Below are 27,180 nucleotides of genomic sequence, written 5' to 3'. Positions count from 1 at the left end.
GTGCATGAAAAAAAGGCCTCTGGCTTCCATGACACCTGGACGGCTCCAGCTAAGATTGTCAGAGCAGAGGCGTATTCTAAAGTGATAATGCGCTAAAGGTCAGTTTATTTGACGGTCACATACCTTGCAACCTTTGCATCACATTTGCGATGTCCCTGGTGCTTCTGTTCGCGAGCCGTGAGGTGGCCATGTTGACTCTTCAGGGTATCCTTAGCTATAGGAATGTTGACTCCAAGTTTAGCTCTTAAGATGTCACACAATATCTTGCACGGCTCTCCTGAAGCATGCTCTACCTCCTATTCCCACTAGGCGGCTGATGCTTGAGTCACTGGCACCAAAACAACAGCAGACCACTCACGACTGCACTGCCGCTTTCAATCTCTTCTCATGGGTCCTGTCCTTAAGCTGCCTGAAAAGACAGAGAGGTAGGATTTAGAAGAGACTTGCATGCTTTCTTGCAATGCTAAAACCTGTAAATCTCATTAGCAATTCTGACAAAGATTGGCAGGCCAGGATATGCAGTATTATTTATGCCAAGCAGACAATTACTGTTGAAAGCGCATTTCCTGCAGCCGCGGTGTATAGAGTGAAATATCCGTAAATATAGTCATCCGTGTGAGCGATGCGCCAGTACTTTATATATCGAAGACGTAACTGCTACCTAGTACTATCCAAGATGCTTCTAATATACTCTAACCCCGGACTTGTACGAAAGGCAACAAAACCATCAGCAAGAACACTATAAACGTTCTAAACAGGTAAATGCTGTATAATGGGTTTAATCATTTCAAGCCTAATGCCCTCTAAGATGATTAAATACTGCAAATATATATACACCGAGGGTGTGAGAGCAGTGATCCCCGTAGAGGGACTGTCCATATAGCTGCTGTATGATCCGCGCCGGGAAAAGTCATTCTACACGCCAATATCTTCTGCTGTGTTAGGGCATGTAAGGGGTGTAAAAGATATTAAAGACCTCTCTGCAGGAAGATATGGGTAACTTCTAAGATATGATTAAAGGGAATGTCCTAGGGATAAAGAATAAGCATCTGATTGGCAAGGGTCTGACTGCGTGGATCCCAACGATAAAGAAATCAGGAACTTTCACATGTCCAAGAATGTTCGGACCGGTGGTCATGCGTGTGCACTACCTCTCCATTCATGACAGCCAAAGATACTAGAGCGATTGGCTTGTCGATGTGACTACCACAGCCATGTGACCACTACAACCAATCACTGGCCTCGCTAGCATGTATGGCACATGTCTACTGAGGCCTCGGATTGGCTGAGGTTGTTAACCAGAAGTATAGTGCATCACTGCACCAGGAGAATAAAGAATGGCTGGGACCCCAGGAGCATCGGCACCAGAGTGCTGGGTGATTTAACGGAAGTGTAATGATTGCTATTTTTATAACATTTTACTGTTAGCTTTATTTCTTAAACTCTTGGACAATCCCTTTAAGAGACTGCAAAAGTGAAATTGACCAAACATAAACCCCTGACTATAATCTCTATGGATGTCATAGAAGGTGGCTCCCGGCTCCGGATCCTTCTGTATGTGTGTCGCTGTATAAGACCAATTTCTGCATTGGCAGCACAACCCATAAATACATGACATTACCGGGCATCAGAGCAGCCGGATCAGGGCTGATCACAATTGATTTCTATAAAAAAAAAAAAAGGGATGGTCTACCGAAGACAGATGTTTTAAAATTGAACACCTTCACCATAAAGGGCGTATATATATGCCCTCCTGGGGAAGGTTTGTGTGGAGCGGGACTGGGAGCCAATTTTACTCCAGAGATGGTGAATACCGACTTTTTTTGACAGCTGATAATTCACCACAACTGCCATGATCAGCGTGAGCGCTAACACCGACGGTTAACCCTATAAATATCCAATCGGAGATTGAGAGTCCCGAACGGCGCCCTCGTGATGAGATTGCGAGGTGCTGTTCGCTTGTCATGGCAGCCCAAGGCCTTTTGAAGCCCTCAGGGCTCCCTGTGGCCCGTCATAATAGAATGCTGATAAAAATACCATATACAGCAATAAGTATTCCATCAAATGTTAAAGTCGATTAAACAACCTCAAGTTCAAGTACCCTAAGGGGACAAAAAAAAATTTATTGTAAAAAACATACTAAAAGTTAAAAAAAAAAAAACTTTTCTTGTATTTATAATTAAAAAATACAAGCAAAAAAAAAAACCCAAATATATTTGGTACCGCCACTGATGTAAAAGTCTGATCTAAAAAATAATGCATTATCTATCCTGCAGGGTGGACGCGGTCAGAAAAAAGAAATTACACAATGCCACAATTGCGCCTTTTTGGTCACTCTATGTCCAAGAAAAATCACTCTGCATTTCATCTAACATTTTATTTTCTTGTGTGAATGCACTGGGGAATAAACCTTTTAACAGATTTGCTTTCTCCCCATCACCCTCTACCATTCTTACAGGGCCTACACATTCCATTTTAATCTGTTTATATACTGTTTATAGGAGAAGGGGCTAATAGATCCATTTTGGTGCACAGATGAATTATTGATTTACTTGTACTTGTAACACATAATCGTGTTATTACTAGTTGGGAATATTACCAGACTTGGCAGTCCTGGAGGTCACTGTTTGGCCTCAACCCATTAGTCCAGCCGTGAATCAACTCATCCACTCGCTGACGATTTGTGTCAGTGGTCGCAGCTGATGGTCTCCCACTGTGTGGTTTGTCTTCAGTGCTGGTTTCACCTTCTGTAAACCTCTTCATCCACCTGTGAACATTCCTCTTGTCAATGGTGTCATTCTGCAGCCTTTTGTGGATGTCGGACAGCCTTCATCCTTCCTTCATCAAGAACTCTATGACAGCACGTTGTTTCTGTTTGGAATCCATTACTGACCTGCAAGGAAGATCAAGATTCTGAAGCCCCCGTATAGAGGAAGAGTCCCTCCAACTACATGTGCAAGTTGAACAATCTACATCAATTAAAGGGGTTGTCCCGCGCCGAAACGGGTTTTTGTTTTTTTTAAACCCCCCCCCCCCCCCCGTTCGGCGCGAGACAACCCCGATGCAGGGGTTAAAAAAACAACCCCCACAGCGCTTACCTGAATCCCGGCGGTCCGGCGTCTTCATACTCACCTGCTGATGATGGCCGCCGGGATCCTCTGTCTCCATGGACCGCAGGGCTTCTGTGCGGTCCATTGCCGATTCCAGCCTCCTGATTGGCTGGAATCGGCACGTGACGGGGCGGAGCTACACGGAGCTACACGGAGCCCCATAGAGAAGAGGAGAAGACCCGGACTGCGCAAGCGCGGCTAATTTGGCCATCGGAGGGCGAAAATTAGTCGGCACCATGGAGACGAGGACGCCAGCAACGGAGCAGGTAAGTATAAAATTTTTTATAACTTCTGTATGGCTCATAATTAATGCACAATGTACATTACAAAGTGCATTATTATGGCCATGCAGAAGTGTATAGACCCACTTGCTGCCTCGGGACAACCCCTTTAATAAAGAATTTATGACCACTTCTGCACTTTCGGTACAGCCCGCAGAAATATATACGTTTTTTTTTCTTTACTAATTTTAATAATAAAATGTCTTCTTTAATAATATAGTATTTTCTGTTGCCGTCTTCTGACCGCCATAACTTTTTATCTCTTAAAAAGCCGAGTCACAAGTATAGATCCATGATGGGAGGTGAAACTTTTAAAAATCTTGATCGCCGTTATCCATTGGATAGCAGCGATCATGTGACCAAGGACCACGGCCCCCTGTGGCATCTCCAGACTCTCGGCAACGTTTGGTAGCCAAGAGCGGGGGGATTTTATATTATCCCGGCTTTTGTGCATGCGTCCGCTATTTTGGCGAGGGGCGCGTCCGCAACAGCCAGGGTAAGATCCACATATAAATCCGAGGGCCGAACGTAATCTCATCTCCCCTTACGGACATAATCCATGAGGGGAGAGCTTTTCTTTTACACCTTTTTAAAACTTTTACATGGTCGCTGTTATCCATTGGATAACAGCAATGAAGTGACCGGGTACCACATACAGCAGCTTCCGGTGACAGCTCTGTGCTCTCGGCTACTCATACTATCCGGGAGCAGGGAGTTTCTAATGCCATGCGGCCCGCATGCGCAGACACCATCGTTGGGTCCTAGAAGACGAGAACGATGCAGGAAAATGCGGAAAACAGGGGGTGAGTATTCTCAGCATTCCTTACGGATTCGATCCGTAAGGGGAGCTGAAACTAACTTTTTAAAACTTTTCATTGACCTTAATGTGATCATGGGTTATCCGGGCGATACTGGCGATCGTGTGACTGTGGGAAGGGGGCTTCCTGCGGCCCCTCATGACAGCTCCAGGTTGTCGGTTACCTCCGGGAGCTGGCAGCCAGGAACTGCGTTGTCCAGAGCCTGCAGGGCTTTAATCCCCAGAGGAAGCATGTTTTTACGTCCCCGGGAATTACATCACTTAGGCAGGACGTAAAAACACTATGGAGTGGTCACTAAGGGGTTAACAGATTAGCATTAATTGTGAAAACATGTCTCTAAAAATTACCAAAGAAATATTTTAGTCAACTTAACTTCCTGGCAGAGGATAGGATAGGAATTCTTCACTTTCACCCCAAAACATTCATAGCCACAGTGTTGTAAAAGTGCTTGGGCTTCGCTATCGCGTTTCAAGTCATACAGGTGTCACACGGGTGTATTATTATTGTGCATGCGCACTTCTCCTATATGCAGCTCGCGATGTCGTTACCCCATTGACTTGTATTGGATCGCTAACATCTGCGGGTTTTCACACGTGTATTACTGGTGCAGAGAATAAATCCACAGCATGTTCTATCTGGACGTGTATTACGTGTGCGTGTGGATTGGCAGGCGCAGCGAGTATGAATGTCACTGTGTGAGCCCGGCCATATACTCAGCATACATAAAGGGGTCGTATGACATTAAAACACGGACAGCGTTGTCCATGTCCTTGTCCTTGTCCACACGGGACAGCGAATCCGTCGCGGCAAAGCCAGCTAAGCCGGTGCTGCGGCGCGGATTCGCCAGCCAGGCCGCTTCAAAACCTGCGGCAAAGTGCCGCGGGTTTTGAAGCAGCGCTTTTCCCGGAGGAAATCTCACGTTTTTTCGCTGCAGCCAAACCGCGAGATGTGAGAACCCAGCCTTACATTACAGGACCCTGAGGGGCGGAATACAGCAGGATTACTTCATGTCCCTAAACTGTTAATCTAATTCTATGCTAGTCATCATACCCGCTCAGCTCCATGCGAGCCCTCACACCCTCCTCACCTCCATGCCAGCCCTCATATCCCCCTCACGTCCATGCCAGCCCTCATAGCCCCCTCACCTCCATGCCAGCCCTCATACCCCTCTCATCTCCATGCCAGTCCTCACACACACCTGAACTCCATGCCAGCCCTCATACCCCCCTCACTTCCATGCCAGCCCTGCTACCCCCTCACCTCCATGCCATCCCTCACACCCCCTCACCTCCATGCCAGCCCTCATATCCCCCTCACCTCCACGGCAGCCCTCATACCCCCCTCACCTCCATGCAAGCCCTCATACCCCCCTCACCTCCATGCCAGCCCTCATACCCCTCTCACCTCCATGCCAGCCCTCATACCCCTCTCACCTCCATTCCAGCCCTCATACTCCCCTCACCTCAATGCCAGCCCTCATACCCCCTGACCTCTCTGCCAGCCCTCACACCCCCTCGTGCAGGGCTTCCCTCCGCAGCCTCCTCTCCTCAGGTAGCCTTGTGTTGTGGCTGACAGTCCTGCTCCTTGGTAACCAAGTACAACAACTAGTCCGGGCTGCATGCTGACTAGACAAACTTGTTACCCCCGTGCCGTACGGCTGGCATGTCCTCCCGACCCCCATGCATACATACGGTATATACACACAGCAGTCTGTCTGTCTGTCAGGATACACACGATATATCACAGCTCATCCTCCCGTCTCCCCCGGCTCACCGTGTTTCCCGCCAGTGATGACTGCCGCATCCTCCTGTCAGCAGCCCGGCTCCCATCACCGGAGTAATGTCCTCTGTCCGAGACTGTAGCACTGAGGCGGAGAGTGAGGCAGCCGAGGAGGAGGGCTCTGCTCTGTCACCAGCCTGGAGGATGTCACGACAGGGGCCGTCTACAGAATACATGTCCCGACAGACGGCTGCAGTCCCCTTCCTACGGCCGTTCACACACTGCGGCAGCGGCCCCCATTCTGTAGGGAAGCAGCTGGTGGCCCTATTGGGGCAGATGAAGAAGCCATGGCTGGTGGCTGAGGGTCCTGCGATGGCTGTTACCTCACAGCCTGTCTCAGGGCTAGTCACACATCCGTATGTTTACAGCGTATTACATGGGATCTGTACGCCGTGCGATACGCGGTAACTCGACATCACTTACATTGCTCTACGCTTATCAGAAGGAACTGCGTAATACACAAGCACAATTAATACGTGAGTTAGAGCCCATTATTCTCTATTGCCAAGCATATATACGCGTATGTATATACAATTACATGCATACGGGCGAGGGGTATACGCATCATCACTAAGGGGAGTATAAAAAGACATAGGTGTGCTGCGCATGGTGGGGTGCGTGAGTACACAGTCATGTGCAGTAGAATTTTGCCGCCATACGCAGGGTCACAGCCGGCTCCACGCTGCGTTTTACACTTTTGGCCGTATGAGCCCGGCCTTAGAGCTCTATATCTATACAACGGCTCTATATGCTGGCTAAAGCCAGTACTACATGAGATGACACGTTGGATAGGCTCCGACAGCAGAGAGGCTGGCAGTATACAGTAAGAGAACCCCAACGGGCGTCTTTCAACATCGGAGCTGTACAGCCTTAAATCATAATGTCTTTAGATGTCAGACAGTGGATTGGAGAGGGTTAAAGGTGCCTACAGGCAGAACGATTATCGTTCAAACAAGTGAAAGTGAATAAAAATCGTTCAGTCTAAACGCGAGCCAACGACTGGACGACAAACGATATTCATTTGCTTTTCATTCATTTTCTGCAGGCATATACGCCACCATCGGCTCCTTTACTTATCGTTCCGTTTACACAGACTGAATGATTCAACAATGGATCTGCCTGTCTAAACAGAGAGCACGAGGCCGCGGTGACGCCATTCGCTCGGTCGAACAATAATATAATCAGCTCGTCTAAAAGGACCCGAAGACAACTTTATACCTGATAGCTAGGTTCAGTCTCCGGGGGACAGAGGTTGCAAATAGTTACAAACCCGCAACTAAAGAATAAGGCCAGTTTCACACGGCTGATAAGATCAGGCGAGATTTCTGCGTTGTGAGACACACAAATATGAATCGTATTCATTTTAATAGTTTCATACATATGAGCGATATTATCCCACATAGCAGCACGGTGCTATGTGAGAAACAGATCGCAGCATGTTCTATCTGGCTGCGATATCACCCATTGCTTATTGAAAGCAATGGGAGAACTCGGTCATCCTCCATTATAGCCGCCGCAGGAGATTCCTTCATCCTCTCGGGGAATCCCTTAAGATGTGGTGGGGAAATCCCTTCAGCCCTGACTGGGGTGAAGGGATTCCCTGCGGGGATGAAGGAATCCCATGCCGCTGCTGTCACAGAGAATCTCCCAGAGTTCTCCCACTGCTTTCAATGGGGCTGGCGTGTAGTAGACATGATAATTAGTTAGTATAAAATGTCTATTGATTTGTATAACCCAAATGTATTACGCTACTGTAATGACTTTTAACTCTGTGGAGGTTAATGGCCACACAATCTCATCATGGTAGTTGCTGGACAATGGCATGGTGAAAGATGTGTGGTATAATGTTAGCTGAATACATAAAGTTGCACAAGCAGCCTCTAAGAGTTAAAAGTCCTAGTACTACATGTATACCTGTATTCAATACTGAGTGTTTTCCCAGTCCTTTCCCATCCCCCGCACAGAAACTTCTCCAACAAAGAGATACTTTCAGTTTTGACCACGTTGTTAAGACAAAGGCTCCTATGTAGACCGGACTTGAGAGAGGTGTGGAGAGGGGGAGGCGGGGAATTCTATATAACCCAGCGAAAAAGAATATATATATGTTACTGATGTAATCTGTTAAACGCCCATAAAGGGCAGGTGTTATGTCTTTCAATAAAAGAGGCTGTCTGGACGTTCCTGCCCAGAGAGCCATTTTGGACATGAGACTGATAACTTACGTCTAATTTGGTCAGTGTGCACATACTGGTTTTTTACACAATTGGGAAGCTACAGAATACCCTAAAGCCTGCTGGAGAAAACCATATTCCAGCTCAGGCGCTGCTGCCACATGAAAATGCCTCACATCCACAGGTCTTTCACATGGTGGAAAGTGCGATATTGGGCTGTGAAACACGGCTTGATATTGCCCTCGCCGTTGTGAAACTAGGCCAATCGGGATCTCTGTTGGTAACGAGGAGAAATGAAGTCAATCCCTAAAGTTTTCCTCCCTTAAAAGAGCAAGTCAATGTGCCACATGAAACATAGCTCTGATGCCAGCCAAAGACTTCTCATGAGCCAGACTGGCTTATGCAAACAGGTGGGACTCTGCATGCGGATATTCATATCCGAAAACCTGTGATCCGTCGCGGAAAGTAATTGCGTTTGATCGCGGATGCATGCTATTTTCCACGCGGATGTATGCGTATATAGAGCGTATCCTCCCCACGGAAGAAAACTTGTAAGCAGGGAATGATATTAGAATATCGCCCAGGCGAAAAATCTCTCATGTTTGGGCTGCGGAACACTCTCATCCATTGACTACAAAGGAGGTCGTCTGTGTGTAATATGCTAAAAATAGAGCATGCTGCGTTTTGTCTTCCACTCAGGGAATCCACAATTCGTACCTGCGAGTGTGAAGAAAAAAAATGCCTTTCAATGTCTGCGTATTATCGCGGATCCTCGGAGTAGATGGCAATCGCAGAATCCGCAATTCAAATCCGTTGGTTTGAGCCCGGCCACAGAGATCTGGGAACCTTATATTGGAACAAAAGACGTATTGGACCTTCTGTAAGTAGTACTGCATAGAGTATATACAAGATTACTACTTGTACCCATTAGGCCGTGTTCACATGGTTGGACCTCCTGTAACTAGTGCTGCATAGAGTATATACAAGATTACTACTTGTACCCATTAGGCCGTGTTCACATGGTTGGACCTCCTGTAACTAGTGCTGCATAGAGTATATACAAGACTAGCTGATATACCCGGCTTTGCCCGAGTTAATTTGGTACTGGTGTTTATCTGGTGTTCACACGGAAAATCTTACGAAGTCGTGGTTACTTTAGAGATACTGAAGAAAAACATATGTTCACCATTTTGCATAGTTCTCTGCGTTACCCTGGAAACACCACGTGGAGGAAACCATGCGACGTTTCCTTTATATAAAATGTCATCAGGAAGTGAGAGAATTAGATTACGTACATAAAATTTGGACACTAATTCTTTTACGCTTAGAATTGACTAATCGAGTTGGGACCCATTAACTTTTCATATTTATGACACAATCAATGCTTGTGTCAAATTTCATGTTTTTATGACATTGGGAAGTGAGAGATTTTCATTATCTACGTAAAATTTGGACACTAATTCTTTTGCGCATAGAATTGAATAATGGTGTTGGGACCCATTAGCTTTTCCTGTTTATGACATAATCAATGCTCGTGCCAAATTTCCCATTTCTATGACACCGGAAAGTGAAAAAATTACATTCCGCACGAAAAATTTTGAAGCCAATTCTTTTGCGCTAGAATTGAATAATCGAGTTGGGACCCATTAGCTTTTCCTATTTATGTCATAATCAATGCCCGTGCCAAATTTTAAGTTTCTATGACATTGGGAAGTGACAGATTTAGATTATGTACGTAAAATTTCGACGCCAATTCTTTTGCGCTAGAATTGAATAATCGAGTTGGGACCCAATTACTTTTCCTATTTTGGAGATAATCTATGCTCGTGCCAAAATTCATGTTTCTACGATATCGGGAAGTTGGAGAACTTTTGGCGAGTCAGTCAATCAGTCAGTGAGTCAGTGAGTCAGTGAGTCAGTGAGGGCTTTCAGCTTTATATATACAAGATTACTACTTGTACCCATTAGGCCGTGTTCACATGGTTGGACCTCCTGTAACTAGTGCTGCATGGAGTATATACAGCATTACTACTTGTACCCATTAGGCCGTGTTCACATGGTTGGACCTCCTGTAACTAGTGCTGCATAGAGTATATACAAGATTACTACTTGTACCCATTAGGCCGTGTTCACATGGTTGGACCTCCTGTAACTAGTGCTGCATAGAGTATATACAAGATTACTACTTGTACCCATTAGGCTGTGTTCACATGGTTGGACCTCCTGTAACTAGTGCTGCATAGAGTATATACAAGATTACTACTTGTACCCATTAGGCCGTGTTCACATGGTTGGACCTCCTGTAACTAGTGCTGCATGGAGTATATACAGCATTACTACTTGTACCCATTAGGCCGTGTTCACATGGTTGGACCTCCTGTAACTAGTGCTGCATAGAGTATATACAAGATTACTACTTGTACCCATTAGTCCGTGTTCACATGGTTGGACCTCCTGTAACTAGTGCTGCATAGAGTATATACAAGATTACTACTTGTATCCATTAGGCCGTGTTCACATGGTGGAATCTGCATTAGTCTGTGTGCACACCTACCGTGTGTACAAGTTGCGCCCGAGTGATTGGGGTTTAACTTGCATCGGACAACACGCGGACACTTGTCCATGTGCTGTCGGACTCACTTGGATATAGCACATAGTCATGCATCAGCGTGATACGGACAGGAATAGAGCATGCGATGAGTTAGCGGTCCTCGTTAATCTGCATAGACCCATAGGCTATAATGGGGTCATGTGCTGCCCGGGATTTACCACAGACAGCACATGGCCCAAAGGCTTCATGGAAAGAAGAGAAGTGACATGTCCCTTGTTGATGTGGATTCCGCAGCGGTGTATCCACATACAGACTGAATGCAAGTAGTTGGTGTGCGTACCTACGGCAGCTCTAATCCAGATCCATGTCAGAGATCTACCGTTAACATGCAGATTTATGCCATGGATTTCCATTGAAGTCCGTGTTGGATGTTTCTGACGCTGAATATGGCCTGACTACTGGAAGACGGGGAACAAGGGGTCTAGTGGGACAACCGTCATCGGTGGGGGGCATCAGGAGATGTCAGCAGCAGGCACAAACTCTTCAGCTACTTGGTTTATGCAGGTTGAAAACAGACAAATATCCATCAAGTCCAACCTTACTAAGCGATTAAAATCACGCCCGCAAAACGTGACCAATGGTTTCACAAGCCGACATCCACAGAAGATCTGTACTTAGCTCTCCAAGATGTCTGGAACAACCTCCCTGCCGAGCTCTTTCAAAAACTGTGTGCAAGCGTTCCTAGAAGAGCTGATGCTGTTGTGAAGGTAATGGGCGGTCACACCAAATACTGATTTAGATTCCTCTCTTCACTCACTTTGCATTTTGGTTTTTGATGAAACTGAGAACACTTCTTCTCTTTCTGAAAGCATTCTCACTTTGCAGCATTTTTCACACCTGCCTACGGTCTCCCTCATAGAGACATTTTTTACCACGACTAGAGCGGCGTTTTCAGCATCGCGGTATAGCGCTCCCATTGTTTTCGATTAGACCGCTCAGACAGCCGCTCGATTGCAGTGACTTTTAGCGCTGTGATTTTCCAGCAGGGTTTGTTCTATTTTTGAGCGTTTCGCGTTCCTCATCAAAACTAAAGTAAAATGCTGCAAAGCCCCTCAATTTAAATCGTAGCGCTTACCACAACGCCTGTGTGAGGGAAGCCTGAAACTACTGTTGTTGTATGTGTTACATTAGGATTAGAGATGAGCGAGCGTACTCGGCCAGGCCCTTTTTTCGCCCGAGCGCCGCGATTTTCGAGTACTTCCATACTCGGGCGAAAAGATTCGGCAGGCGCCGTGTGTGAGTGGGGGGTTGCAGCGGGGAGTGGGGGGGAGAGGGAGAGAGAGAGGGCTCCCCCTGTTCCCTGCTGCTATCCCCCGCTCCGCCACGCCTCCCCCCGCCCCCCGGCGCCCCCCGAATCTTTTCACCCAAGTACGGAAGTACTTGAAAATCGCGGTGCTCGATCGAGTAATTACTCAAAACAAGTAGGTTCACTCATCTCTAATTAAGATCAAAATGTTTGAGATTCTAAAACATGAAATGACTTGGAAGTTCTGAAAAACACATATATCCCACATACAAAACACGAGGCACAGGGATTACAGAATAAGGCCGCGCTCACACCTGCGTGACGGTCAGTTCACGGTTTCCATTTTTAGAGGAGAGAAAAAATGATTTATTACCCAAGTGATTTCAATGGGGTTTGAAAAATAACAGAAAGGCTTCTGTTTGCCTTCATTCTGTCAGGCCTACGTTTTTTAAACAGAAAAATCACGCTGCAGACTGCGCTATTTTATCATCCAAAGAAACGAAAATCTAATGAAATGGAAGCATACGGAAGCCTTTCTGCTTTATTGAAACCCCATTGGAATCAATGGGGAAAAAATGGATTCGTTGTTTTCTGTTTTATTTCAGTTTCTCTTCTCCAAAAATGGAGCAGAGAGACGGAAACCCTGAAGCGACCCCAACGCAGGCGTGACAGCAGCCTTATACTGCTAGAGAAGACATTTGTCACATCTTAGAGAAGCGATTCGAGGAGCATCTGAGACCTTCCGGAATCAGCAGTAGTAATACTATAATAATGCTGACTATTAATACAAAGTATAAGGGCAGGATCAGAATCTCCATGATTTTGCTGTGATTTGGTGATAAATCCAGTCTCATGTAACACTATCTTGCTGCAGGTTTGTAGTATATAGCATCTTGTAAGATCCCCGATGAATATCCTTGGTAAGGGCCTCAACACACGGGCCGTTATGTGGCCGCATGATGGGACGATACGAAACCACTGATCACTGGTTTAGTTTCCACTACCGGGACGCTCGCATGTTGTGTGCAAGAAGAGTTACGGCAGGACCCGTCTTTTCACGCTCACACACACTGGCGCGAAGTTCGAAGAGTCAGACTATGTTGGGGTTTTTCTTGTTTTTTTTTAAAACCCTGCTTCATACGCTAGAACAACAGGAGCTAAAATAATTCATGCAGATTAAAAATCAGCTTCATCCCTTTTAGCAGTGATTACTTGTGTGCAGTGACCTCTTCTTCTGCTTGTGTAGAGCTTGTTGACCACTAGACGCCTCTAAGACACACAGAAGGTTTTTCTTGGGATGTAAGAAGCTGGATGGTCATATTAAGGAATTGCCGACACCTGGACCGTTCTGACCAGACTGTTAGGAGGTGTTGGGACCAGTGGATGTGTAAGGGCACACAAGGGGACTGGGCTCAGGACCCCCTCGACAGACCACCAGTAGACAACATCATATGATCGTTCGACAAGTATGAGCAGTTCAAAGTGTTTCGTTGTCCGCCATCCAGAAACAGGTGACACCATCGTTAGACCCCTGCATCTGTTGTATCCATTTCCAGGTGTTTGGCTAAAGGACCTTTGGTCTCATGGCACACATGATGTGTACTGCCTTTGACACCCACCATCACCATTTGTAGTGGTGTTATGCACGATTAAACTGGATGCTACAAAGTGGATTCCAGTTGTCTTCAGCGATTAATCCAGGTTTAGTTTGGGCATTGATGGCGGCTGTGTTCGTGTTTGGAGACCTGAGGGTGAACAATGCAATCCTGCCTTTGCTGTGGAGCGGTACACTGCTCACACTGCTGGTGTGATGATCTGGGGGCCATTGCATGACAGTCGGCTACCGCTAGTGGTGGTACGAGGGACAATGGCAGCTCAGTGATATGTTCAGCACATCCTGCAGGCACATGTGTTGTCTCTCATGGCGGCCTCCAACAGGATAATAGTTGGCCGCCCACAACAAGGGTTTCTAGGAATGTCTCTACAACACTGTCACACTTCCATGGCTGCCCAGTTGCCAGATTTATCGCCAATAGAACATGTATTGGACCATCTGGGATGCCAACTTCGACAGTCTACGAGTTTGCATGTTCTAGAGGCTCAATTACAGCAAATGTAGACCTCCTTCCTTGGTCTCTCACAACTCACAGCCTCTCCCACTCATAGAGATGGCAATACTCTTGATCTAGTCTTTCTCCGTCTCTGCTCTGCTTGCCACTTCACTAACTCCCCTATCCCGCTCTCGGACCATAACCTCCTCTCTTTGCCTGTCAAGCTGCCTAGAATCTCATCAGACCCACCAGCCTACCATATGTACAGGACCTTCAGACCGTTCACACCCAAAACTCTGGCATCTCCCCCTCCTAATTCAAATAGGCTATCATATCCCAACTGCTAAAGAAATCGACTCTTGACTCGACCGATGCTGCCAACTACCGACTCTTCTCAAATCTCCCCTTCATCTCCAAATTATTAGAAAGCCTAATTTACTCCCGCCTTAAAAGCTATCTATCAGAAAACTCTCCTCTTGACCTCCTACAGTCCAGCTTCTATCCTCTACACTCGACAGAAACTGCTCTGACTAAAGTGTCAAACAACCTCCTAACGGCTAAATCGAGGGGCAACTATTCCCTACTGATCCTCCTCCCTTGCTGTTGGGGTCCCCCAGGGCTCAGTCCTCTGCCCCCTCCTTTTTTCCATTAACACAGCCACTACCATCAGGACAGACCATCAGGAGATTTGGCTGTCAGTACCATCTCTACACCGATGACACCCAGTTATACACCTCCTCTCATGACATTACAGCACCGTTTCTTCAGTATGCAACCGGATGTACGTGGTCTCTAACCCTATGTCCACTCTCTACCTTAAACTGAACCTCCCAAAAACTGACCTTCTCCTGTTTCCGCCCCCTACTAACCGACCTCATCCTGACATCTCCATCTCAGTGTGAGGCACCACAGGCCCATTCGACTCCAATCCCTCCTTTACCCCTACATCCAATCTCTGGCCTGAACAGTTCGCTTGCACCTCAAGAATATTGCTGCGCTCCAGTCGGCAGCTCTGTCCAGGTCTTGGACAGCTCCTCTGCTGAAACCTAGCCATGCTTCTCTGTTTCCCTGTCTTGTCCCCACCATGTTCCTGATTAGGCCTCCTATATAAAAATGGCCATGCTTCTGTTTCTGATAAAGCCTCTTATATAAACCAGGCCATGTTCCCGCCTCCTTTGCGTGAATATTGTGCCTCAGCAGCCATTGATCAAGCTCTACTACTGCCTGTTTCTCTGCTATTCAACGAAGACCTTCTGATAAGACCCCTGGCTTCCCTTCCGACAACGTGACCCACTTTCTCCATTTCTAACTCAACACTGAGACCTTCTGATACCGACCCCTGGCTTCCCTCTTGACAACACGACCCATCTACTCCATTTGTTCTGCCCATAAGACCTCCTATTGCGGACTCCTGGCTCGTCCCCAACTACTCTTTCCACATCTGCGGCTGCTACACCTAATGCTCCAACCCAGTACCTAAAACAGCTATAGAGATAATGTATGAATGTTCCTTATGAGAGGAATTATATACAACTGTAGAAGTGTCATGAGGATTTTTTACAGGGGTTCCAGGAGTAGGTGAATGAGCAGATTCCGCCAACCTGGAGTCTTAATGCCACACTGTATGTGAATGATAGATAATAAATGCAAGGCATTGGTTGGATGTTGGCCAAGATACATGAGCCCACTAGCCACTTCACGGTTCCTTGCGTTGTAGTGGGTCCCTACACTAATATAAATGCATCACAGAAGGGGAAATCAAGAATTAAAAACAATCACAGAAAATGTCCGTTACTTACTGAGTAAGGAGTGCATATAGATGCATCCTCTCACCATGCAGGTAGCTGACCAGCAAATGGAGGAGCCAATAACACCTGTGCAGGAGACCGATAAAACAACCACTCACACTGCCTCTTGATAGTGAGGGGGGTCCTGCACAGGTGTTATTGGCTCCTCCATTTGGTAGTCAGCTACCTGCATGGTGAGAGGATGCATCTATATGCACTCCTCAGTCAGTAATTAACGGCCATTTTCTGTGATTGCAATGGGGCCGCCAACAGCAGCCGTGGCCCCATTGAGGGCAATGGACACAGACCTGCATTCATGCATGTTTGTGCATGTACATGGGTGCGCGGTTTTGTGTGCACCTATGTATGTACAAGCTCATGTGAATGCACTCTCATGCTGAAAAAAGACACATCCATCCAGGTGAGCCTATTACTCCCAAATGTTGATCCAAAGGAAGGCAAATAAACAAACAAACAGTGAGGTAGAAGCCAATTTTCCTCAATGAGGCTGGATGTCCATGGGCGAGGTGTCATTGCGAGATTTGTGGCAATAAAACGCACACGGAACTCGCATGCCAGGATTACTATGGAAAGCGTAGCCTACTGCACACAAGCAGAAAATGAAAGCGATTTTCCGCTCGTGTGATTAAAATTGCTGCATGCAGCGACTCTTCGTGGTGAGCCTATCATTAATATAGGCTGATCGCGAAGACCTTTTATTGCTTCCCCCTCCTCCCCTATGGCAGAGGGGGGAGCACTAAGGCTGCCTGTTCATGGGTGTTGCGGTTTTACGCCCGCGGGCAAGCAGATTTCTGTCGTGGAAGGACACTATAGTCACCGCAATTATCCTATCATTATGATAGGTTCATCGAGGAAAATATCGTGACATGCCGCAAATTTTATACTTGAGCGGAAAATTGTGGCGGATTTCCATTTGTGTACATCGGGCTGCGCTTTCCATAGTTGTCCTATGGCAAGCGTTCATTGTGTTACCCGCATGTGGATTATCGCCGCGGATAACGCAATGCAGAATTGCCCGTGGACAGGAGGCCTTAGGGCTTTTACCCACTAGCGTTTTTTTCATGCTGCAATATCGCTGCGTTCCCATTGAAAAAAGCGCAGCGATATCACAGGGGAAAAAAAATCCTCCATGACTCCAATCTGGCGATTAGAATAATCCCCGGATCACCAAACCTTCTGTAGTAATCAGTGATATAACATGTAAGATTGTATCGCTCAAGAAAGGCGTCCAGGCCCCTCTTATATTCTTTTACCAACTTTGCCATCACCACGTCCTCAGGCTGAGAGTTCCATAGTCTCACTGCTCTTACAGTAAAGAACCCCCTTCTATATCGGTGTAGAAACCTTCTTTACTCTAGATGTAGAGGGTGCCCCTTGTTACAGTCACAGTCCTGGGTATAAACAGACGATGGGAAAGATCTCTGTATTGTCCCCTGATATATTTATACATAGTTATTTGGTCGCCCCTCAGCTGTCTTTTTTCTAAACTAAATAATCCCAATTTTGATAACCTCCCTGGGTATTGTAGTCCGCCCATTACGTTTATTACTTCAGTTGCCCGCCTTTGTACCCGCTCAGGCTCTGATATGTCCTTCCTGAGTGCCCCTAGACCTCTTTTAATGCATCTGATGATCCTATTTGCCTTGGCAGCGTTACTTCAGTTAAGTTTACAGTTAACTAAAACCTCCAAGTCCTTTTCAATGTCAGTGTTACCCAGTGGTTTCCCATTTAGTGTGTAATGGTGACATGTATTTCCCTGCCCATGTGCAGAACCTTATATTTATCATTGTCCCTGCCATTTCTATGTTTTGCCTCTAGGTGGCAGAACTTACCTTACTATGATTTTGTACTTGCTATAGGGCACAGAGCTTTCCCTGTACAGTTCCACAGAGTTTATGGTTAAAAAAACCAGACAAATCCCATTACTATAAAAGTAGTTATTTTATATGAAACATAACTATGTTTTAACCAGCCAGCTCCTTTGTGAAGACCCGATGTCCAGGTGCGGATTTTAATTATAAAATCCGTGCGTGTCTCCTGCACAGGAGATCTGCGCGTCTTGCCACCCATAGGGATGTATTACCATCCGCATGGCAAGTAAAAGCATGCGGATATGATTTTTTTTCCAGTGTGCGAGATGCACGCATAGGAAGGAATCGCAGCATGCTTCAATTTCCAGCGGGTCCAACAGCGACGGGTTCTATTGAAATCAATGGAATCCACCCTCACCACAGCACACCTGCAGCTGTCACTGTGGAGGTGCTACAAATCCACAGGAAAGCAGGAGATTTGAAGGAAAAAAAAAAAGCCCAGACACATCCGCAGTGCTGAAGAAAGAAGATCCAGCCTGTACGGAGGGGAGCCGCGCTGGATTCGGTGAGGTAAGATAATGTTCTTCTCCTCTCCATGTCCCCGGGCACACAGGGATTCAGCAGTGTAATCCGTGCATGCAAGTGGACATAAGGCTTTAGGATTAGTTTTGACCACTCACAGATACAACTGAATATACAATTTATTCCATCATTATGGTTATAGTGTACAATCCACATGAATTAGGAGAAACAGAAAGAAACATAATTGCGGTTTCATGTCATGGTCAAAATTCTTGCAAATGGTGCAAATTTTCAGCAGTTTTTTTCCTACATAGATAAGTGATAATGATGCATTATAGTAGCAGCATTCTGCTGTTTTATTACAGCTAGGCTACTAACATGACCAGCCTTTGCAATGTCTTAACCCTTTCCAATCCACTGTCTGATGTCTGAAGACATTATGATTTAAGGCTGTACAGCTCCGATGTTAGAAGACGTCCATCGGGGTTCTCTTACTGTATATTGCCAGCCTCTCTGCTGTCGGAGCCTATCCAACGTGTCACCTCATGCAGTACTTGCTTTAGCCAACAGATAGCGCCATTGTATAACAGCAGAAAAAGAGTAAGTCCCCTAGGAAAACCAGGATACAAATTGGATTGGAAAGGTGTAGTTGTAATAATGGTATAATGATAAGGTCTTATGATTAAAAAAAGATCAATTGATTAAATGTGTTATAATTGAGAAAGCGACCTGGCTATGTGCTAGGAAAGAAAAGGGTTTTAAAGAATACCAATACCCCTTCCCTTTTATCCATATGGCCCAGACTGCGATCATGACTTCTCCCAGTCACAACCTGTGTCTGCAGAATTTGACACATAGACATCTGTGACTCCTCAATTTTCTAGCCACCTGCCTTTGTTTTGCATACTTCTACATAATCTTCCTATCCAGAGTGGCCCAGATAGTAATAAAGCATAAGAGTATTCCCTTTTTGTGCTCTCTGTAGGCACCACAGAGTAAGTACCACTTTTAGTGCCCCATACAAAGTAAAAGTGCCTTCTTTTATACTCTCACTAAGTAATAAAATCCTATACGGGCTCCTTTAAGTAACAATGCCCCTACTGTCCCCGTTCAGTAATAATAATGCCCCTCATGGCCACCTTCTGGTAATAAAAATAATGCCTCACTTGTCCTTCTTTTGGTAATAAGAATACTCCTCCTGATCATAATAATAATATCCCCTTTGCCCCCTATTGTATGCATTAAAATTAAAAACCACATACACTCACCTGGGTTTCATGGTCATGTAATCGCTACGTCTAGTGCCAGTCCCTAGCATTGGTGAGGCTGGAGACTGATTGTAGCAACCACGTGACCGTGTAATGTGAAAATCAGTGCAAAACCAATGCTGAGTGAACTTCAGAGCCCATGAGCCGAGAAGACAGACCCAGGTGAGTAAATGTGTTTTTTTTATTTTATGTCACTTCTGCAGTCAAATTTAAAAAAAATTGTCACCCCCAGCACCGGCCCCAGGACCCAATCGACCCACTGGGAATTTTCCTGGTGAGTTCACTGGCCAGTCCACCCATGCCTATCATCAATAGAAGACCTGAGAACAAAGATCCCCATTTCAATTTTCTGGTTTCTCCTGTCGCTAGCTGGTAATTTGACTCATTTTGACCACTACATTCCTCACTGTTTATTAGCAAGAGCTAACCTACTGGCAGAAAGCTACACGATAAGATGTGCCGCTAAAGTAGAGGATGTATATATACATTGTAGCTGCATGGTGCATCAACAAATACAAATGCTGAAGGGGTTAATATTTGCAGTTTCAGTGCACTGGTGTTGATTGACAGTTCCTGATCAATTCTGAATTAAAAGGGATTTTAATATCATATAGCTACAAGAAAAAGTAAGTGAACCCTTTGTAATTAACTCTTTTTCTACATTAATTAGTAAAAAATGTGGACTGGTTGTTATATACAGGACAATTATAGACAAACAACTGTAGTTGCCTGAGGTTGGGGCCCCCACAGCTCTTGTTTGGCTATCTCATGTGGAATGTGTATGTGTGTATGTCTGTGTCATTGTTGTCCCAACCAACTTGTATGTTCTTGCACCCCTGTCACCCTAACCTGCTCTGTGTGTTGTGAGCGGTTTCTGTCTGGGTTAGGATTGATTGGGGGGCAGAGTTTAATGTAGGGAGAGAGACAGAGAAGAGAAGATGTGGTAGGAGAGATCGGACACAAGAGGGAAAGCTGAGTCTCAGACCAGCCAGTCTGAGCCAATCACAAGCCAGGGAGATAGTGATACAAAGATGGTGGACCCAGCCGTCAGAGAGACTTTTTTCATCCCTGCAGCAGCGAAAGTACGAGTCAGAGCAGACCCCACGGAATCTGGAAGGAACACAGGCCTAGGCATTGTGAGTGCAAATTATCCCAACTAGGTCAGAAGTCCAATAATATTTGTGTATATTTATTAAAAGCGCCAAAATTGGGCAATTTTTTTTTAAATTCTCATTTTTTCACATTTTCAATTGTAATATAATAAATATGTACAAACATACTGTACACATTTTTGCTAGGATATATATTTCCATCCGTTTACCTTATTTTGGATGCAGATTTGAAAAGCTTTCGTTTTTTTAACCATTTAGAAGCCGTACAAATTTAACATTGATTACACTGCCCAATGATGATTTTGTTTCGGGCTCAAAATTAGCGTATTCTTATGTATTTTCATCTGCTGAATTCAAAAATCAACATAAAAATGACCGATTAGCTCTTGCTTTGGAGATACAGTGACATATCATTTCTTAGAGTTTACATTCTTATTTTGTTGGAGGTTTTTTTGGGGTGGGGGTAGTTCTCACACCTCTCATCTGACATAACACAACGTTCTCCATATGTTTGTAGGTTATAAACATAATAAGTGTTGCTATGACTGAGTTTCATATTGTTTTTGCTTTACCTTTTCTCAGAATTTCTGGTTTTGGAGTGCCTTTGAAGTGTAACATTTTCTATATCAAAATGCCACAAAAATGTGTAAATTTAGTGAAGAATTTTTGTTACATTTGTGGTGAAATAACATTTTCGTCTCAGAAACGCAATCTTATAAAGACTGCCTATCAGCATTATTTTGGTATGAATGTAGGGGACCAGGATAAGTCATGGGCTCCACATATATGTTTCAACTCTTGCTCAGTTAAACTACGAGATTGGCTGAAAAATAAAAAATTATCTATGGCTTTTGCCGTGCCTATGGTTTGGCAGTAGCCTACAAACCATACAGATGACTGCTATTTCTGCTTGACTCAGCCTATAAAGGTAGGATTGTCAATGAAGAAAACAGGAACAGTTCAATACCCAAATCTTCCATCTGCTATTCCACATTCAGATAGTTGACCAGTTCCTATTCCACCCCAACATTATGAGTTTAAAGTAGAAACTGAAGAAAGTGTGGAAAAAGAAGAACTCAACAAGCCTTCCACATCCCATGACCCTGACTTTGAGGTAAAAGATGATACATGGCACAGACTGAGTCACGCGGAATTGAGTGATCTCATTCGAAAGCTTGACTTGTCAAAGGAGAAGGCGTAACTTCTAGGGTCAAGACTACAGCAATGGAGTCTTCTCCAACGTCAGGGGGATCTGCTTCTTTTTTTCGGAATAAAACCAATCTGGTTGCTTGCTGCGACGTTAATGACTGGATAAAATGTTTGAATCTGAACCATGATCCAACTAAATAGAGGCTATTCATAGACTCCTCCAAGCTTAGTTTGAAAGCTGTATTACTTCACAACAGCAACCGTCTTCCTTCTTTTCCTGTTGGTCATGCAGTTCACGTGAAGGAGACTTTTATGCAAACATGACAGCCCTCCTCGACTCAATTAAATATGCTGAACACAAGAGGAAAATCTAAAATGGTTGTACTCTTAGGAATGCAACTGGGGTACACTAAATACTGTTGCTTTTTATGTATGTGGGACAGTAGGGATAGGAAAATATTTGAAAAGAGGTCTGCAGCACTTGGAGTAGGGATAGGAAATCAAATTACATTCAAGCGGACTGGCCTGCAATAAATCTTGACTCTGCCGAGAAAAATGTCGTTGCTGAGCCTCTTGTGGACCCAAAAGATGTTCTTCTTCTACCCCTTCATAAAAAGCTTAGTTTAATGAAAAACCAAAATGGTAAGAATTTTGCCATGGATTTTGGTGCAGTTTGCCTTAGGTCTTAAAGGTTGAATTCTGCTCTCAAAACCCACATACAGATTTAGAATCCGCCATGTACACTCATTGTCAAAAAACAATCTCTCCCATAAGAGAAGTTGTTGGAATGGAATGAAACTTTCTCTCTGATATTTGATACAAGTAAGTGATTACAATATCAGTGCAAAAGGATAATTAATTGTGAAAAACTGACCCCTTGAAAGGAGGCACTAGTACCCTGCTGTATCGTCTCTATCTTGCATACAAGATTTGATAAGGGGGAGCATGGAGGCTCTAGTACCCTGTTGTACCGCCTTTTGCTTGCATACAAGATGTCATAAGGGTGGGCATAGAGGTCTAATACCCTGTTGGGCCGCCTCTAGCTTGAATGCAAGATGTGATAAGAGATGCATGAAGGTTCAAGTACGCTGTTGTACTACCTCTAGCTTGGATGCAAGATATGATACAGGTGGCTATGGATGTCAGAGAAATTCTAAGTACAGCACCAATCAGGCCCACCCCACTTGCCCCGCTGCCGGCGGTAAAGAAGAAAACACCACACACGGAAGTCTGGTATAGTTCCTCACACGGGGACATGACTGCGCCGCGCGCTTTATTACAGATTACATGGGATCTCATACCCTTTGGTCTCATAACTAGAAATGGGTGATGAGCTCATTGGCTCAACTCCACCGTATAACCATATATGGAAAGTCCGGATTTCCGGCCTGAGATAGTGAAAGTTCAGATGCATAATTGAACAGTCGTTATCTTGATATGGCGCCTCTGGCTTATGTACAGAAAATCACGTATTCAATTAACTCCAGTGCAAAGAATCACCCACTCAATTCTAAGAAAGCAGCTAAGCATGCATTCTCCATATCTCTTCTCTCCTTCACTTTAACCTTCATCCAGTTTCTTTGGACATTCTTTCTCTGTTTGCCTTGCAAAGCATCTTGTCATATCTGATGTAAGGCGAAGTATTGTTTTTCATAGAGTTAGTACATATGAGAATAAAGTTAGTATACATATAAAAAGAAAGGCACATAACTATATCTATATAAATGTATATATTCCAGTGTTTTCTTTTCTACCTACAAGGATATATATATTTCCTTCTCAAACCCCCCTAAAAACTTAATACGGAGATCAAGCACCAGACCTTGCACTCTTCCTCGGTCGCCTCTCCCTTGTGTCAGGGTTTCTTCACTGCCCGTAAGTCCCTACTCCTAGGAGGGGGGATCCCTACCTCACCTCAGAAGGAGGCCATGGATTCCCTGGGCTTATTTCCGGGCATCCATACCCTCTATCTGTACAAGTTAACACCCCACAGGGTGTCCCCTCGCCGGAAGCTAAGGTCTTCTGCACTATCCCTAGGCAAATGGGAAGTCCACTGACAGTTCATCTTAGGAGATCGGGGCAGGCGAAGTACTAGTACATTTCTCCATTCTTCTGGTAACTTACGTGGTTGGCATTATCGGAACTGGCTCTTCATCTTTTTCAAACAAGGGAAATTTTGGTGTCATATTGTCCAGTCCCTTACTCACACTCTTTTTGATCAAAGGGATAATACACATACAGAAAGTTGCATACCCAACCTCTTTCTGCTAAAATCATATCCAGGGCCACTCTAGGGCCATGGATGCAGTGGGCCCTAACTGGTCAGCTAACCCTTGTAAAGCATCTCTGGTGTAGTTTACAAATCTCTGCCGATTGTAATAGATATAATTCATCCAATCTACATTATTATTAACAGTGACAATAGCAAATAAGGACTCAAAACCTGCTTTAATCTGATCTCAAGAATTAAATTCATCCCGCACCCCCCTTGGCACTCCTATTACATCTATGTATACATGTGGATCAAAGTTACCACCTTGAGTGTCAACATCTCTCTTAGCACGATGCGGTATTGGATTCTTACCCTCAGTGTACTCTTCATATTGCACATTTGATTGTATTAATTTGTTCTGAAACAGGGGGCTAGTGTACAGTAGTCAAAGGTGTGTGTTAGAGGAATTGTACCACATTATAGCATGTAAAGGATATGCAGGATCATGAGTTTTTTCAGTGCGAAGTGTGGATCCAAGTGGGCTTTCCTTCGAGCTTGACTGCAGTTGGGGTGGTAAGCAACATCTGGTAAGGACCTTTAAACAGGGTTTCTCTCTCAAACTTTTTACATAGACCCTGTCACCTGGGTTCAGATTGTGACACTCATCTGTAGGACCTGGGAGAAAAGCAGAGACTGCAGAATGCATTATTGACAATTCCTTGGAGAGACCTATGACAAAATTAACAAGAAAATGATTCCCCAAACTCTGATACTGTGGCATGTACCCTCCTAAGAAAAAGAAAAACCAATGGGAGACACTCAATTCAAGATTTGCCCGCTTTCTTCATTGCCTTTTGTATCTACTTTCCCACTACTCCGTGGATGGTAGGGTGTGTGAAAAGCCTGGAATATACCCAAAACAGACATGATGTGTTGCATTATTTCACCTGTGAAGTGTGTACCTTTGTTTGACTCAATCACTTCCGGTACCCCGTATCTGCGGATTACCTCATTCATGAGCTTCATTGCGGTTACCTGCTTATTTACTTTGGCAACAGAGTAGGTCTCCAACCTGAAAAACATCAACAACAACAACAAGCACATATTCATGCTTCCCAACAAGTGGGAGCTGAGTGTAGCCAATTTGCAATCCCTGAAATGGGTAGAGTGGTCTAGGCAAGTGTTATGTGGCAAATTTACTTCTGCCCTGTTGCTTATGGCAAAGATCATGCAAAATTGGACAAATGATGCAGCAGCTACAGAAAACCAAGGAGCCACCCGTCCTCGTTCATGCGTTGACATAGAGGTGCGTCTTTCCGTGCGTCAGCTGGGCCATCATGGGGCACAGGGACCGTGGTAGGCAAGTGCTGTTGACTGTTCACCATATGCCGTCCCTTTTTATTCCATTTTTCCTTTTCTTCCTTGCTGGCTTGTAACTGTAAAGTCTTTAGCATATCAAAGTTCAAAGTTTGTATCAAAGTCCAAATTCATATCAAAGTCCAAGATCATATCAAAGTCCAAGGTTTAGTCAAAGTTATTGTTAAATTCTTCTTTTCTTCTTTTCTTCCACGGCTTGAGGGCCGCTACTTTTGCTGTGTGGTCTGTGATGGTGTTGCCTCTTGCTTCTCCGGTGTAGGAATTGATGTGAGCTTTCCACTTTGTCGGGTAGAAGTAGGGCCTCCGTGAGACCGCTGCATCATTTTTAATTGGCTGTCCTGCTGAGGTAAAAAACTGTCTGGCCTTCCCTGTTGGGCCGTAATCATGAGCTATGCCAAATGCATACCGGGAGTCAGTGTAAAAGGTTGCCGTCTTACCTGTGGCCACTCTACTCGCCTCAGTGATGGCCTTTTTAGTTCCGCTTCTTGTACTGCGACATGCGGAGCATTCTGCTTTTAGGACATCTTGTTGTGTGACCACTACATATCCAGTGTGGAGTCGTCAATCACCCTGGTACCATCTATAAAAAACAACTCAAAATATGCATTGTTAACAAGGGCTTTCAGTAACTTTTTAAAACTTAAATTTTCTTGTTGCATCAATGCTAGACAATCAGGCTGATATTCTATTTCAAAAAGATCAGAATCTTGTTGCAAAAAATTTAAAAATGGCTGATTTGCAATACCTAGATCACCTATGCCTTCTCCTCCCCCCCCCCTTTGAACCAGGATACTCAATTGTAAGAAGAGTAGCCGAGTTCAAGGTAGTATCACATTGTAAAAAGATTTGATGGATGCAGATAAGGCCTGTAAGATGTTAGCACCAATAACAGAGACATGAGTTACATCGGGGCAGAATAATCTACAAACATCTATTAATATTGGAAATGTGATATCCTTTAAGCAAATTCATTATTAATCTGATCCTGCCTGCAATGTCTTATCAAATTTGAGAGAGAGAAAAAAAAACCAAAAAACTTTTACTAGCTGCTCAAGATCCTCACCCCCTCCCTTGTGGACAAGAGGGATGAAACATTACGTCCTTTACATCATCTAGCTCCACCCCTTCGATATTGATCGCTTGCGTCTTTTTTTTTCACACCTTCATTTCAGCTTAACCGTCCAAGCATCCACATCACAACCAAGTAAAGTCCCATGCATGGGGGGGACCTCCATCCCTAGTCAATATCTGCATCACACATCCCACATTCATCACAGCCTGAGCACTGGGCATTAACTTTCATCCATCCATGCGCTCAAGTCTGCTCCGTCACCCCCTATTGAAGGTGTCCCAGTACACACAGACGCACAGACAAAAAAAAGTTTGACAAACAAACATACATCAGTTGAAAAACATTGAGGTGAGTGCTATAATGTTATAAAGTACATGATTCTATTGAGATGAGATTGTGAATGAGCGCTATCTTTGACAAATTATGTGAAAAAAGTTTGCTGAGTGACTGAGACATTCTCTCTTTCTTATTTACTGAAGCTATTATATGCTATATTAAACACGAAAGTATTTTAGTTTCTGTGACCCTGAGTTTGGAGTGAAATCTGAAAGCCCCCACCTTTGTAAAACCAACTGTTATCTCTCCGAATATGCATTCACTGACTGAGTTGTTTTGCATTTTCAACCCCTGTATAAGTAAGAATATACCTTAGAAATTGCTATATTTCCTGCCTTGTAAGACAGTATAATTAATTAAATTCATTATAAGCTTTCATTCCATTTAAGCAAGCAAAGATATTTTCCAGGGTCATTATTTCATTCTCTCTACTTTGTTATCGCTTG

This window comes from Eleutherodactylus coqui, chromosome 3 (assembly GCF_035609145.1).
Source record: "Eleutherodactylus coqui strain aEleCoq1 chromosome 3, aEleCoq1.hap1, whole genome shotgun sequence".
Taxonomy (NCBI): domain Eukaryota; kingdom Metazoa; phylum Chordata; class Amphibia; order Anura; family Eleutherodactylidae; genus Eleutherodactylus; species Eleutherodactylus coqui.
The sequence above is the reverse complement of the archived record's forward strand: the minus strand, read 5'-3'. Positions refer to the sequence as shown.